This window comes from Triticum aestivum, chromosome 4B, assembly GCF_018294505.1.
Source record: "Triticum aestivum cultivar Chinese Spring chromosome 4B, IWGSC CS RefSeq v2.1, whole genome shotgun sequence".
In the NCBI taxonomy this organism is placed as follows: Eukaryota; Viridiplantae; Streptophyta; class Magnoliopsida; order Poales; family Poaceae; genus Triticum; species Triticum aestivum.
This window is the reverse complement of record NC_057804.1, coordinates 419947496-419962806: the sequence shown is the minus strand read 5'-3', so window position 1 is coordinate 419962806 and position 15311 is coordinate 419947496.

The window sequence follows — 15311 nt, the reverse complement described above, 5'->3', positions numbered from 1 at the left end:
AATTGGCAACAGAATGTTAACAAGACCACCACTCAAGTCAAGAATGTCGTGACCAACCCAGTGCACGAGGAGCGCCAGCACAACAATTCTTGCTTCAGTTGTGGGAAAAACGGACATTATGCCAGACAGTGCCCCAAGAACACCAAGGCAAATGCTCTATTCAGGCCACAAGTCAACTGTATGGAGTCATGTCCGACCTAGCAAAACTTTACTGGGTATGTGCATCACCTCTCTGCCAATGAAGCCCAAGAGAACGCCGAAGTCGTCATTGGTATGTTTTCTGTTAATAACATACCTGCAGTAATTTTATTTGACTCTAGGGCTTCCCACTCTTTTATTTTTCGGAGTTTTGTTGCCCAAAACAGATTTCCTTATTCGATTTTGGGCAAAAATATGCTGGTACAAACTGCAGGATCTTTAATCAAGAGCAATCTGGTCTGCCGCAATGTGCAAATCAATATCAACGGAGTCGGTTTTCCAACTTCTTTGATAATTCTTGAGTCCGACAAGTTGGATGTTATATTGGGTATGAATTGGTTGACCCAATATCAAGTTTGCACTACTAGGGAAAAGCCTATACATAGAATCTTACCAGTAGCGCGCTTTAAAGTCAGGCGCTGCTGCTAAGTAGCAGTAGTGTGCGCGAACAAAACTCGCTGCTGAAACAAGTTTATCAGTAGCGCGTACACTCAAAGACGCGCTACTGCTAAAATTCCCACGGCGCCACCACGAGGCCAGTTATAGCGATAGCGCGTTAATACAAAGAGCGCTACTGCTATGGGTCATAGCAGCAGCACATTTACGCAATAACCGCTGCTGCTAAGTTAACTAGTCGCAATAACCCACAGATCCACACACTCACTCGATCTCCCCCTCAACCCCCCGCGCTGCCGGTCCTCCCCCGTCGCCCCTCCTCCGATCTGCACTGCCATCACCTCATCCTCCTCGTTGGACTCGGTACCGGCCTCCTCCTCCGTCCTCCCTCCACTCACCACTCGCTGGCCCATCCTCGCTCCGCCTTCCTCCTCCGTCCTCCCTCCACTCGCCGCCAGCCGCCCCTCCTTGTTCCGCCTTCCTCCTCCATCATACTCTCTACTCCCTCCTTGAGTCGCCCCTCCTTCTCCCTCCTCCCTGCTACATTTTGATTTAGTAGGCTAGTTTATATGCAACATTTTGATTTAGTTGATATGATTCAGTTGATTTAGTAGGCTAGTTGATTTAGAACATTTTCATTTAGTTGATTTAGTAGGCTAGTTGATTTAGTTGATTTAGTAGGCTAGTTGATTTAGTTGATTTAGTAGGCTAGTTGATTTATTTGATTTAGTTGATATGATTCAGTTGATTTAGTAGGCTAGTTGATTTAGAACATTTTCATTTAGTTGATTTAGTACGCTAGTTGATTTAGTTGATTTAGTAGGCTAGTTGATTTAATTGATTTAGTAGGCTAGTTGATTTAGTTGATTTAGTTGATATGATTCAGTTGATTTAGTAGGCTAGTTGATTTAGAATATTTTCATTTAGTTGATTTAATTGATTTAGTAGGCTAAATGATTTAGTTGATTTAGTTGATTTAGAACATTGTGTAATTTAGTTGATTTAGTATGCTAGTTGATTTAGTATGCACCATTTTATTGTTATTTTTTCTGTACATGGATAGGTAGATGCTTTTGTTTTTTTGTAATAATTTATTTTTTGGCAAAATGTAGGTGCCAATTTAGATAAATTTGCCACTTGTTTTTTTAATCAATTATCTTAGGCAATAGGTGCCATCGAAATGCTTTGGTAGGTGGTACCTTGTCATCTAATCGTTAATCCTTTGCTCATATTGCTTTAGGAAAATGGAGCCACCACCACCACCACTATGTCGACTGTGCAAGTCAAGGTGCACCAGCAGCCTTGCAACTGGCAAGCTGTTCAGCATCTACTTCCAGCTGAGTTTTCGTCATGCGGCAGTAAGAAATTAGATGAAATGTAACAACTATTTTATTTTAGTGTTTGCATTACTGCATTGTGTCATTTTGCTTTTCTTACACAGATCGTCCCATGCAATGTGAGGTTGAAATTCAACAAGCTAACATGAGACACTGTGACATTTGAGGCTCCTGGGGGGCCGTACACTATGGAGGTCAAGAATGGACGCAATATGTCACAGATTGGAGGAGATGGATGGGCCCGTTTCCTCGCCCACATGCGTCCTCCTGGTGGTGAGTTGATAAGCTTCTCCTTCAGAGCAGAAAGACCCAAGCTGGCTGTCATTTATCTCAACCTAGTGGAAGATGATGAAGATGACGAAGATGATGAAGATGATGAAGATAATGAGGACCCACTCGATGAAGATGATGAGGACCCACTTCATGAAGCCATCATAGCTCAATGAACAAGGCTTAGCGAGGAGGAGGTGTCCAACCTGTGGGACATAATTCCTCCACGTGCTGACTTTGTCGGGGTGCCATTCGTGACCTGACTAACAAATACCATGGTTGATCGACATGATATGGTATGTTATACTTACAAATGCAAATTATCCAATGAAATATTTAGTGTATAGTCCAATTATATGGTATGTTGTGTGGAATCTAGTCGATGATATGTTTTAGTGTAGAGTTCGATCACATGCTTATTAGTGCAGAATCTAAGGAAACTATTAATAGTGTAGATAATCCATATGTACTTATTTGCGAGGCTATTTATTAATTGATATGTTTTTCTTATTTATAAATTGGCAAAGAGCATATCTGTGAGTTATGGTATCGAGCCTGATGAAGAAGGCTCAGCTGGACAACGCCTTACTGCATGGGGCTCCGTCACAACCTCTACTTACTGCATGGACACGGACGGTCGCACACACTTAAACTCGGTTGGGTGGAAGAAATTCCCCGATGGCAAGAATCTTCGTGTTGGACAGGCCATCCTAATTACTATCAGGAACACCAACCGCCCAGGCTCGAGGATGATGATTGTCTTCGATATCATCTAGAACTACATATGTGTGTCTGGCTATATCATCTAGAACTACATATGTGTGTGTGGCTATATCATCTAGAACTACATATGATGATCATCGTCGATATCATCTAGAACTACATATGATGATCACCGTTGATAGGACCTTGTACTGCTTGAGGATGCATGTTGACTATGCATGAAATTGTTATCTAGTACTCCCTTTGTTCCAAATTACTCATCGTGGTTTGAACTAAAACCACGACGAGTAATTTGGAACGAAGGGAGTACTACCCAGTAATGGTTTATGAATTTGATATCTACTAGCGGTACCTAGTATCTAGTATCTGAAAGGGAAACTGAAAGGGAAAGGGGTACGAGGGAAAATGATGAAAGATATAGCAGTAGCGAGGGACTGCGAAATCACTACAGCTAGGTAATAGTAGCGTGTTCACAAAAAGTGTTGTTGATATCGTCAACAGTAGTAGCGCAGGTACGGGCCGCGCTACTACTATAAGTTAGCTGTAGTGCCTTATTAGTAGCATGGCCACCCGCGCTGCTGCTAGCCTCAAAACCCGTGCTACTACTAGGGTTTTCCCTAGTAGTGTTGCATAAACTGCGCGACCCGAGAAGTCACTTTGACCAGTCAGAATGGGCAGACTACCAATTTCTATGCTCACAGAAGCATACCCAAGAAAGAGATGGTCTTCACAGTTGTGGCTGAATTGGAATCAATTCCCGTGGTCAGTGAGTTTCCTGATGTATTTCTAGAAGAGCTGTCGGGCATGCCGCCAGATCGAGAGCTTGATTTTGCAATAGATCGTGTGCCCGGAACCCCACCATTATACAAGAAGTATTACCGGATGCCCTCATCAGAATTAGTGGAGCTAAAAAGAAGCAGCTTGATGAATTGCTCCAGAAAGGATATATCCGTCCTAGCTCTTCACCATGGGGATCACCTGCTATTTTCGTGGACAAAAAGGATGGCAGTTTCCGGATGTGTGTGGATTACCAACAGCTGAATGAGGTCACCATCAAAAATAAAGATCCGCTGCCAGGATTGATGATCTGTTTGATCAGCTCAATGGGGCCAAGGTATTCTCTAAAATTGATTTACGGACCGGATATCATCAGCTCAAGATTAAAAAGGAAGATATTCCTAAGACCGCATTCACTACTCGATATGGTCTTTATGAATATACAGTTATGTCCTTTGGTCTCACCAATGCTCCTGCCTTCTTCATGCATATGATGAACAAAGTGTTCATGGAATTCCTCGACAAGTTCGTGGTAGTCTTCATCGATGACATACTCATTTACTCCAAGGGTGAAAAAGATCACAAGGATCACCTCCGAGAAGTGCTACAACGATTCCGCGACCATCAGCTTTACGCCAAATTCAGTAAATGCGAGTTTTGGCTCAAGAAAGTTGGGTTTCTCGGACATGTACTGTCCGCCGAAGGTATAGCCGTGGACCCGAGCAAAGTAAAGGATGTGCTCGATTGGTTGCCACCCACGACCATAACACAGATCCGAAGTTTCCTTGGATTAGCCGGATATTATCGTCGTTTCATTGAAGGATTTTCCAAGATTGCTAAACCCATGACGGAGCTGCTCAAAAAGGATAAGAAGTTTGAATGGAGTGAGGACTATGAGAAAAGTTTCAACGAGCTAAAGATACGGCTGACAACTGCACCTGTATTAACTCTTCCGGATATCTACCACAGTTTTGATGTGTACTGTGACACCTCCAGACAAGGACTTGGATGCGTACTTATGCAAGACGGCAATGTAGTAGCATATGCATCGCGACAGCTACGACCCCACGAAGTAAATTATCCTACTCATGATTTGGAATTGGCCGCGGTGGTTCATGCTCTAAAAATTTGGAGACACTACCTCATTGGGAAAAGGTGCCAAATTTTTACCGATTACAAAAGTATCAAGTATATATTTACTTAGGAGGATTTAAATCTCCATCAACGAAGATGGGTTGAGTTGGTCAAGGATTATGATCTTGGAATAAATTACCACCTGGGTAAGCCAACGTGGTTGCCGATGCACACAGTCGAAAGCCTGTCATCCTAAATGTCATATTGAAATCCTTGCCTCCTGAACATCAAGAGGAGATCGCTCAGCTCAACCTGGTTATAGTCGATGCTGGCCTCACTAATATTTTGGAAGTCACCCCCACACTTGAGAAAGAAATCCACAAGGCCCAGCCAGCTGGCATCGATTTACAGAAACGTGTCAAGAGCACGATGGCAGGACAGACTCCCGATTTCTCAAAGGATAAATTCGGTACCCTCCGGTTCCGTGGAAGAATTTGTGTGCCAAATCAAGCAGATTTAAAGCAGAAAATCCTGTGTGAAGCACATGAATCTTCGTATTCCATTCACCCGGGAGGTACAAAAATGTATGAAGACCTCCGACAAATATTTTTGTGGGATGGAATGAAGAAAGACATTGCCTATTTTGTGGCATGTTGCGACATATGCAACAAGGTAAAGGCAGAGCATCAAAAGCCAGCTGGACTTCTCCAACCACTGCCAGTCTCACAATGGAAATGGGATGATGTCTGCATGGATTTCATCACAGGACTGCCCAGGACTCCGCAAGGCAATGATGCAATATGGGTCATAGTGGACACCTTAACCAAGGTTGCTCACTTTATCCCGATCCGAACCACATATCGAGCAGGCCAACTCGCACAGCTGTATGTATCCAGGATAGTCAGTCTGCATGGAGTACCTCGAACCATCACTTCCGACCGAGGTTCCCTGTTTACCTCCGCTTTTTGGTCACCTCTCCATCAAGCCCCGGGGACAGCACTAAAATACAATACCACTTATCATCCTCAGACTGATGGGCAGACAGAGTGGGTAAACCAAATACTTGAAGATATGTTGCGAGCCTGTGTTTTGGCCCAAGGATCTAAATGGGAAGACTGCTTGCCGTATGCCGAGTTTTCTTATAACAACAGCTTCCGGACCAGTCTAAAAATGTCACCGCATGAAGCTTTGTATGGCCGCAAGTGTTGCACTCCTTTAAACTGGTCTCAAACTGGAGATAGTCGTATCTTCAAAACAAATCTCATGATGGAAACTGAGAAACAAGTTAAGGAGATCAGAGACAGATTGCAATTAGCCAAATCTCGACAGAAGAGTTATTATGATGCAAAGCACTGACAAATCAGTTTCTAACCCGGAGAACACGTATACCTCTGCGTCACTCCTATGAAAGGAGTTAATAGATTTCAGACTCGTGGGAAGTTGGCACCTAGATTTATTGGTCCATTTCCAGTCATGTCCCGAGTGGGCTCTGTTGCACATCAGTTGGAACTACCCCCTGAATTGTCGGACATGCACAACGTGTTTCATGTTTCCTAGTTAAGATGATGCATATCACTGCCTGAGAAAACGACTGCTATGACTGAGATAGAGCTGGCAAGGGATTTAACATATGAAGAGAGACTAATTAGAATTTTCGATCAGATGGAAAGAGTCACTCGCAGTAAAGTGAGGAAGTTTTACAAAGTTCAATGGGAGCATCACACGGAGTCAGAATCAACGTGGGAACGAAAGAATTTCTAAGGGCACGTTATCCAGAATGGTTTTCCCAAGCAACCATATCCCGAGTACGAGATTCATTCTAAGCGGGGGAGGTTTGTGACAGCCTGGTTTTGGCCCTCCTTTATTTGCCTGATTTTTCATTTGAATTGATTTTGAAATTTGGAGTTTTTGAATCTTTTCCTATAGACTAAAACACTTGGGTACCCTAGGCTTTCACCCAGGTGCATCATTTCTCTCCCTAACCATCATTACCTCTCTGATTCTAAACAAAATAATATTTGGACTATTTTTCTTTAATGAAAAATATTCATTTTCCTCTCCAAAACCCTAGCTAGTTCAATGTGCTCCAAAGCAACCCAAATTTTCTTGCCCACAAAAATCTGTTAAAATTCACAAATATTCTTTCAACCATAGGGCACCTTCCTGAGAAAAAATATTGCACCACTTTTTGAAATATTTTTGCTACAGAAATTATTTTCTGTTCTGGACAGAAATGGTGGTTTCTACAGCAACTACCTTTTTACTTGCTCCATTGTGCCTGATTTTTATTGTGCATCATCACCTTAGTACATGATTGCTAGCCTCCAAAGCACAGCCTCCAACTCCCAGCCATTAGACCGTAGTAACCTCTCAAAGTTACTGATCAAAAACTTACCAAGCGTGTGAAATCTTTTCTAATGCACCTGGAACCAAGCCAAAGCGTGGTAACCTCTCAATCTACCACGAACAACAAGCCACACATGATCTTTGGACGTTCGTCGCCCTGATGTCATAGTCCATGTGGTGACCGCGTTCATCCAGGGGTGCTGGCATGTGTAATGACACGCTCTGAGTGCCGTCGAGCACTCTGTTTCGCACGTGGTCGATTCCCCGACTGCCGTAGCGCGCCAAACTTTGCCACCTTCTTCGTCTCAACTCCATTAACTCCCCCCTGGCACTCGCCGATGCTAGAGCTCGCCGCAGCGAGCATGGGCACGATCCGGCCAACATAACAGTGCGGTGCGCACTATGCTCATCGCCTTCCTCTCGATCCTGTGCTCGTCTCCATTCGCCCACAGTCCCCGCGTGACTTGCATTGCCTTCTGCCCCTCTCACTGAAGCCTCGCTGGGCGCCATGTCCAGGTGTCAGCGCCGGAGCCCGGAACCCCCCTCTCGGCTCGCCTATAAATGGAGCCACCCCCAGCCTCCTCGAGCACCATCCACCACTCCCACACACTCCAGCAACTCGTAGATAGCTGTAGCCCGGCCGGGCAGGCCGTGGGCCGCCGTCCTCGAGCCCGAACTCGTCTCCGGCCAGGCCTGGGCAACCCTTCCAGAGCCTCCTCCACTCTTGAAGCCATTCCAAACTCTTGGAGCCCCTGGAGTTGCCTCTGTTCGTCGTCGTCCTCGTCTCCGGCGACCATCGCTCTCTGCCTCCGCTTGCGAGGTCGATTCCGAGGTCGTTCGACCACCCCTAGCCACTCTACGGGTACGGGCAGGTGCACCTCCATCCCCTCTCTTGATCCCTCCCTCTCATTTTGGCTAAGGAGACCTCATTTTCAGCTAGAGCTACGGCGAAGCCGCGACCCCCTTTGTTTCCTCCTCCCTCTCCCCCTCGCCTGACTAGCGGGGCCCGCTAGTCAGCCACTTTGTACGCGCGCGAAGTGGTTGCGCCCCAAGGCTTTATGCCTTCGATGTCACCCCCCTCAGTTTGTTTTATTTAAATTCAAATTTATTTAATTTCCAGAGAGCTTCAAACAGCTATAACTCTTCAACCATAAGTCCAAATGAATCGATTTTTTTTGCATTGTGTTCTCTGCAAAGAAATCTAGCAGCTCGCCAAAAACAAGATTTTTCTGTGCTGTCTAGATTTTCTGGTGATTTTCAGAAGGGTTCTTGATATTTTCTTCTTGTGTTTAAAATTATTTTCAGAGGGTGAGGCTTGTCTTGAGGATCACCAGAAGGCTTGTGAACTTCATCTGCACTAAGGCAAGCCACAACAACATTTTCATGGTGCCATTTCAATATTCATGATTTTCTTACTTGAATGAAAGATTTAATCCATGCATTTAAAATAACTATTATGTTATTTATATTTTGTTAAGTGCTTGTTTTAGTTAATATGCTTGAGTAACGGAATGTTTGAAACTAACTTAGTTGGTAAAGAAACTAGGATTTATTTGTGGTGATGATAGAATAATATTGTTATGCATATGAGTAATTACTTAAAGTTATTTTCTTGCATGAGCAAAATAATAAAAAATTGCTAGAAAATATTCTATTCAAAGTAAGGTTTATCCTGACCAGAAAGTGGCATAAATTGTTGATGATTATGCTTAGTGTGAATATGGTAGACTCAGTTGTTTCCGTTAATATGTGATGCATATGTTAGTGTTGAATTTCATGGCATACTATGACACCGGTTATTTTTACTTTAAGTTGAAGCTGAATATAACTCAACTTGAATATATCGTTGGCCGGTCATGGTGCCACTGAATCGAGTTTTTCCTAGTGCAACCACATTTGCCTTATGGGGGGCGTTGATTCGGTCTGTTGTCATGCCTTGTGTGCCCATTATTGAGATTATGGTACCGGGTCCCCTTGTGGGATCGTTTTGGCCACGACAATGGTCGTTGTTTCTTTGGTAGACACGGGGCCACCCAGGACTAGCCCAGTGGGGATTGTGTCGGAGTGGCCGGGAGAGTGTCATGGCAATGGAGGGGTTTCGTCAGAATGTCGTTGGTATACCCAAATGGGAATGCGAGGCCATGGGTTCCGTGGTGTGGGTATAGTGTGCTACCTCTGCAGAGTGTAATAATCTGTCGATAGCCGAGTCCACGGTTACGGACACGCTCGTAGTAGGTCACACCATGGGTCAATGTTTAATAAATTTTGCACACTAAGTTATTGTCACATCCCTAGTTCTGGTTTGCTCTGGGCTAGCTAGTCATGTGTGCATCATGTTTAAAGTTCAATGAATTTGAAATGGGGACCTGTGAAAGCCTCCGAAATCATGTTGAAAATGATCAAGATAAAAATTGCTTCAATTTGGCCCAAGAAAATGTTCCTGTTTTTCTCTAATAATATTGGTCAGAGTTAAAATTCCAACCAATATTTTTGGGAGCTCAGAAGTATTTATTTTTGGCCTTTTGAGTTAATACAGTAAATATTTGCATTGGATATATATATATATATATATATGTTATATATATTATATATGTCCAATAATCTGATTTTTACTGTGTGGATCTGGAATAATCCAATTAGTTCCTACATTAATTTTAAGAATAAAATAAATTGATTTAGTATTTTACTAAATCAGAAACAAAATTACAGAAATAGAAAAGAAAACAAAATAGAAAAAAGGATAGAGAGGCTTAAGTGGGCCACTTTCCAGCTGGCCCAGCAGTTCTGCCCAGCTGACTAGCCACGCCAGTCGTCCCTCTCCTCTCGCCAACAGGACAGGGGCGTGTACCCGCGGCATGCACGCACACGCACCGCCACCTCCTGCCTGCTTGCTGCCTCCCCGACGCCGCTACGAGCGCAACGCACCCCGCCCCCCCAGACCCCTCGCTTCCCCTCCCCGTGTCGATCCCCTCCTCTGCTACTCCCCCTCTCAGTTTCCCACCTCACCGAACGCACCGTCGCCGTTGTTTGTTGCCGCCGTAGCTACGGCCACTGCCTCGGCTCCCCAACACCTCCACAAGGTCCGCCTCCATCTCCTTGCACTGAAGCTCTCTGCCGAGCCACGCATCGCCGGCAGCCCTGCAACCGCCTCACCAACCTCGTCTTCAACCTCGGGCACCCAAGCTCTTCGTCGTTGATTCGCGCCGTCAAGGATGCCCCGAGCGCAATGAGACCGCCGACGACCTCGCTGTGAGCTCCACTCCGTTTCCCCTCCTTCGTTTTTCTCGCTCCCGTGCCGTGGCACCATCGCCCACGTGCCCGAGCACCGCCATGCTCCATGGCCGCCTAGCTTCCTTGACCCAAGCCCCTCTGCTCGAACCCGAGGCACTAGCGTGGTTCTGGTGGCCTGCGGATGCCACCTAGCCCATCATCTCCTCCCCTAGCGCATCACAGCCCCGAACCCATCTGCTCCCGAACTCCGACCGCCGCCTCGCTCGCCACCGCCGATGCTACAGCTCACCTCGGCTCCTCTTGCTTGCTCCTTTGGATGCGCACGAACCCTAGGAACCCGCAGGAGCAAACAGCGAGGCAAATGGTTGCCCGTAGCTCGATCCCGATGAGCATCTGTCCTCGGATGTGCTTGTCGGCGTTCAACACCGGTGAGATGCTGTGGCGTCATTAGCTTGAGCTAATTGCTGTGATAGTCTCTCCATGTGCCACTAACAGACGGGCCCCACCACCTAATTAACCGCGGGGTAAATCCCTGTTTAGATTTAACCTAACCACAGTGGCCCACGCGTCAGCTTTGACCATGCTGACATGGCCGTTGACTGGGCCCACATGTCAGCGACCCTAGCCAGCACCGTGACACTAACCAGTGGGACCCACTGGTCAGGCTTGACCCGGGGCAGCCCTGTTGACCCTGCTGATGTCACCCTGGCGCAGTAAACCATTTCTGGTATTTAAATAAATCTAAATGATTTATTTATTTTCAGAAATTTGAGTAAACTTCTAAAAATCATAGAAAATTAACAGTAGCCCAGAATGAAATAATTTATATATGAAAAATGATCAAAAAAATCCAGAGAATCTGAATATGGCATTTTCATGCATGTTTGAACAAGTTAACCTCACTGAATAGGACAATTGATGATTATGTAATAAATGGTAATTAGTTTTGGAGTTGGAATTTGCTATAGGTTTGAATTCCACTACAATGAATATAAATAACTGTTGCACTAGGTCAATTCAGTACTTTAATATGACATATCATTCATATGAATGTGCATTGCATTGATTGTGGTTCCCTTTTGTGTTTGTCGGTGGTTGTTCCCTCTTAGTAGATGATGTTTCCGATGATGTGATCGATGACAATGACGAAGAGCTATACTATCTTCAGAATTGCCAGGAAAGCAAAAACCCCTTGTTCATTCTGATACAATCCCACTCTCTCGCTCTTGCTCTCTTTTACTGCATTAGGACAACAACGATTCAACTGTTACATGTTGCGGTAGTTGAACCACTTTCCTCTGCATGACCTGTCATCGCCACAGTAAATAGATGAAACCCACTAGCATGAGTAGGAGTTGTTTAAGCCCTGATGTGCCTACTCATTCATGCTTGTTTGTCATGCCTGCTACTGCTTAGAGTTGTGTCAGGTCTGATTCACCAGGGGTGAATTGGAAAGTTGTGAACATGTCCTACTGTTGAGAGCTAAGTGTGTGAACACGATTTGGTAAAGGTAGCGGTGAGAGGCCATGTAGGAGTACATGGTGGGTTGTCTCATTGAAACCGTCCTCGGGAACTGAGTTCTGTGTTTGCGATCCATGAATAGTTGTCATCACAGATTGGGTTCCGGTAACTTGACCCCTCTCGGCTTATTAACCAACTCGATCTCTGTCCAGGAGTTGCAACTAGTTTCTGGTGTTTGTAGGTAGTGTTAGTAGTCTATCAAGTGGCACCCGGTACAAGTGGGCTTGGGACAGACTAGGCATAGTGGCACGGTGTACCAAGTGGCACCCGGATGGTTGGCTTGGGAACCCTGCTCACATTGTTTGGGGCTGTGAGTGACACCCTGGCCGGATCTCCTTGCGGATGGAACCGGAATAGGCGATAAACCTGGAGTAGAGACTTGTGTGGTTAGTCAGGTCCTGGCCGACTCCCTTGCCAGGCTTCCGCTTGAAGTTTGCTGAGATACATGATACATGGTGGTAAGTGGTGAGTGCGTGTGTGAAGAAGTACACCCCTGCAAGGTTAACATGATCTATTCGAATAGCCGTGTCCGCGGAAAAGGACTTCTGGGTTGCATGTATAGTTCATATACAAGTGAAAGTGGATACTCTAAAACTCGCAAGATAAGCGTGAGTGCTATGGATGGCCTTCTCATAGGGAGATGGGAGCGGATCCATAGTGGTGTATTGATATGGTGAATATGTGGACTCGTGTGTGCCACCTCAAAAGAGTTACTTGCAGACATAGTTTCGGATAGCCACCACTACAAAAAAATACACTTCTGTGATGATACGTCTTTGTCACAGTAGGTCGCGTTTTTTGTCATGCATGTACATCCAAGACAAATTTTTGAAAGAATCAAGATAGTCACACCTGTGCTGTCGTAGAAGTGTTCCATGGCATTACCAAAATTACCATCACGGAAATGTCCACTTCCATGATGATAAATCGCGCGTCACAGAAGTGCTTTCGTCAAGGGTGACCAACACGTGGCATCCACCATAATGGAAGGCCGTTAAGCTATCGGGTCGGGTTTTGGATCCGATAACCCGTTAACAGCCCCGACCAATGGGGATTTTCCACGTGTAAAATCATCATTGGCTGGAGGAAACATGTGTCGGCTCACCGTTGGGACAGAAGGCGCCTATGATACGTCGACACGTGGCGCGGCCCAACAGAGGCCCATTCATGTGACAAGGCCGGCCCATTTGACTTGGTCAAAAGGTGGCAGGCCGGCCCATATAAAGCCTGTTAACGGCCTGTTCGCATATAGCCCATTTACAGCCCGCTAACCCAAGGCCCGTTACACCCTATCCGAATTAGGCCCAGTAGCGTCATCTGGGCCACCCAATATGATTCCAGCCCGTTTTCACTTCTGGCCCATGTATGGCCCATGACGTCTTTCGGCCCATATGAGGCCCTATGTAACTCTTGGCCTATTAACGGCCCGTGGTGAAACTGGCCCGTAATGAACACTGTATTAATTTACACCCATTAACGGCCCGTGGTGAAACTGGCCCGTAATGAATAGTGTATCACTTTATACCCATTAAGGGCCCGTTATTCTGTTGGGCCGTTTCCAACCCATGTTATCTTTCGGCCTTCTCAGAGCCCATTTATTCTTGGGCTCATTTCCAGGATTCGTTTACTTACGGCCCGTTACTGTCATTTTCTGCTTATGGGCCAAATTCAGCCCGTGGTTACAGTCGGCCCGTTTGTGGTCCGTTAACACGTTGGGCCATTTTCATAGCGTCATGAAATACGGCCTATTAATGATGGCTTGTTATGGTCGGCCCATGAACGGACGATTCCAACTCTAGCCCGTTTACGACCATAATGCGGCCTGTTATTGGCCCATGTTTGGCCAATCGATCATACTGCCCGTATAAGGCCCATTGATGATATGACCCATAGAAGGCCCATTGTTTCCGCGGCCCATAGAAGGCCCATTGTTTCTACGGCCCGTAGAAGGCCCACTGTTTATACGGCCCATAGAAGGCCCACAGTTTCTACGGCCCGTAGGTCCAGTGTCACTAGAGTAAATATTAGCCCATGGTTATTGTGGCCTAGTTTTAAAAAATAGGTTATTGCAGCCACTAGCAAACCGCAGAAAAAGAACTGCACTGACTACAAGAAAACAAATAAACAAGACAACAAGGAAATAAATAAGCAAGCAACTTACACTAGGCTATCACGGCAATTACACATATTACATCCATTGGGCATCAAAGTTCGCCACCAGTGCAAACATAGGGAACACAGCAGCATATAAACGCCGCAGCAAAACAAGTCCAGAACTGAAACCACTTCAGAAGAGCTCAAGAAACAATATCCTGGGTACCCATAATGCTGGCAAGATGCTTAGCAAGCTTATTAACTTTGTCTTGTTTGGCGCTTAAGTCATCCAGCGCTTGCTGTTGCACCAGAAAGTATGCATCTGAATTCTGCAGGGACGTCCTCAGTCCTTCGGCTTCCTGTCGCATAACATCTGATCGATGTCTTTCAACTTGAAGTTGAGACTCAAGAAGGCGAACTGATTCAGGCAACGAGTTCGAAGAGCTCGTGCCAGCAGTGGTAGCCAGTAACCCGAACACTACATCAAGACATGACTTTGGGGTTGTCTCAGTGTCCTCAATATAGTTTTTATCAGCTTTGTTGGAGACCAACAGGGATGTCTCACTATCTTGAACCTTATCTGCATTACTTCCTTTACCATTGCATAACAGGGTACTCTTCTCCAATATTTTATCCGCGTTCTAAAAGAGAAACAAACAAACACATCTCAGGTTTACAATGTAGTATATGAAACTCATTTTGGTAAACATCAGTAGTAAGGTGGACAGGATAACAGCATGAAACAAACATATTTCTATGTAGTATGGTCACTGTATGGTCTATATCGTTCTAGTTTATGTTGCCAAATCAAGATAGATATAGTTCGAATCATATCTATTTAAGACAAAGCAGCATAGACAGAATATAAGTGTGGGAAACTACACAGCAATAACAACACTTGTAATGTGCATGGCATGAGAACATAACTGTTTATTCAATTGAAACTGAAATCAACATAGAGCAAATTACAACAGCAAACAGCCAAACACTTTGAAGAAACAGGTTTAAAACATACCTGTTGCGCCATTGGAGTTTCAATTGCATCCTAAAATTTGAAATTGGTTGGTATCAGTAAATACAGTGATGCAAGAGCAAAGTAGTATGAACCATAGCTACGGAACCTGACCTGAGAACAATTCTTCTTCTGCTTTAAGCGTTGACTTCGGGTTCGGAGTGGTGGTCCTCGTGATTTGGGCACTGCAGTTGCCTTACTAACTGCTCGTGTTTGGGTGCTCTGTGGTGGAGACCGTGTTGTGTCAACGGGAACTGGGTGTCTATCTGCTGTGGTTGGGGTTAGAAGGGGTGTAGCTGGTTCTCTGTCCAACTGGGTAGGGGTACAATCTG